The sequence below is a fragment of the Phascolarctos cinereus genome, unplaced genomic scaffold (assembly GCF_003287225.1).
Source record: "Phascolarctos cinereus isolate Bilbo 61053 unplaced genomic scaffold, phaCin_HiC Scaffold_5;HRSCAF=322, whole genome shotgun sequence".
Taxonomy (NCBI): domain Eukaryota; kingdom Metazoa; phylum Chordata; class Mammalia; order Diprotodontia; family Phascolarctidae; genus Phascolarctos; species Phascolarctos cinereus.
The window spans coordinates 327,699,871-327,702,083 of record NW_027555958.1 but is presented as its reverse complement, the minus strand read 5'-3'; positions in this window follow the sequence as shown (position 1 = coordinate 327,702,083).

Genomic DNA, 2,213 nt, shown 5'->3' with positions numbered 1-2,213 from the left:
CCTAACTTTGTTACTCACTCCTTCTCTAACATTGGGAAGAAGGAAACAAACTTTCATTAGGCACTTATTATGTGCCAGGCCCTGTGCTAAGCACTTTACAAATTTCTCATTTAATCCTTGAAAATACCTAGAAGGTAGGTGTTATTACTCCTATTTTAGAGTTGAGGAAACTGAAGCAAACAGAGGTTAAGTGACTTGCCCAGGGTAATATAGCAGTAAGTGTCTAAGGCTGTATTTGAACTCAGGTCTTCTAGATTCCAGATCCATTGCTTTATGTATTGTGTTTCTATCTGTATTGGATAAGTCACCTCACTTTAATGCTCCTAATTTTCTTCAGGTATGAAATGAGAGGTTTGTATTAGATTATCCAAGGTACTTTATAAGTCTCTGATCCTGTGATTAGGGCTAATCCTCCAAATTATTTCAGAAATATGCAGCCTATCTCTTTGCCTTTAGGGGACAGGAAAGGAAAGGGGGTAGAAATGGACAACCTAGGGTAATGGACCTTGGATGGAGGATAAAAGGGAATTGAAGGAGAGGTTTGTGTTCAGGTCTGAGGGAGCTGGAGAGATGTCAATCAACAAACATTTATTAAATGCCTACTATGTGCCAGGTACTAGAATAGGTACTGGGGATGTACATACAAAGAATGAACTACTGTCATGGAACTTACATTCTAATGAGAGATGGCTAGGAAAGGGAATATAAACATGTATATAAAACCAGACTTGAGGAGGGTAAAGTGCAGAGGAGACCTTTGTTTTATAGGGATGAACAGTAGGGTGAGGTAGCCTCAAAGACAAAGTAACCTATAGAGTACCTTACACTTTTTGCCTTTATGCTAGCAGATAAGGAGTGGAGTGAAGTAGCTAGATATTATACTTAGTGTCTATCATCTTGGGGCTGGCACCATTAGATATGTAGTCTGGTGGTACAGTGGATGGATCAGACAATTACGAGATGTGTGACTCTGGACAAGTCAACTTAACCTCTATTTGCCTCAACTATAAAATGGGGATAGTAACAACACCTACCTCACAGAGTTGTAAGGATCAAATAAGATTTATTTATAAAGTGCTGAGCACAGTGCCCGATACATAGTAAGTGCTATGTATACATATATATGGACATATGTAAATGTATACACACACACACATACATACTTAATATGTACTCATGCATACATACACATATATACTTATTCCCTTCCCTTCTGTACATAAAGGGAGGAATTGACGGAAAGATCTGAGATGAAATGTTGAGAAGAACAGGATATAGCAGAAAGGGCCTTATATGTTAAGGAAGGGAGTTGGGGAGGGAAACAGGTCATGCTATCAGGATTCCATACCAAGTGACACCGTTACACCCCAGAGGATGGAGAGATGTTGTCAAGTTTGTAATTATTGCTAACCTTGTCACACATGGTTGTCATTGCCCCATTCCTTTGGTCTTCACTGTACCCAAGACCTCAGGCAACTTACCCCACAGCGTAGCTCTCCAGGGATGTGTGGAACACCTTCATGCTACGCAGCCCTCAGTTGCACTGCTTTGCTACAAAGCAATCTCACCTGAGTTATTCCATTTCTCTTTCCAAAACACATGCAGATCTACCACTGCAGTATAATAAACTGGCCTAAAAACCAGAAACCCAGGTTCTCTCTGCTTTTATATACTGCCTATAGACAACCTTGGAGTGGGGAAAAGAGCTATACTTTCTTGATCTTACAGATAAATTGACCAGCCTTCATTGTGTTAACTGTGGGGTATAAGGAGGTAGGGCTCTGAGGGCTAGTAGGATTGATTTTTTTTTTCCTTTTAGACATACTGTGCTAGGTGATGGGATTTTGGTTTCCTTATACCAACAATAAGTTTTGTGAAGTTGTGAGACCTGGCAGTTATTGAGTGTGGGAAGGGAAGAGATGGGGGATGAGTGCTGGCTCCTTTCCTCCATCTTATTCATATGACGTATGGGTTAGGGTGGTATAGTAGTAAGACTCTTGGGAATCAGGAGATGGTTTCTAATCTTGGCTGTGCCACCAACACTGTATGTGGCTTTGAGCAAATCACTTTACTTTTTTTGGCCTCAATTCCATTATGTGTAAGATGAGGAAGTTAGACTAGATGATCTTAAATGTCCCTCCTAGTTCTGAGATTCTATTTTTTCCAATAGAAAAATAAATCCTTCTTTCTGTAAACAACCCTTGCTCAGATCC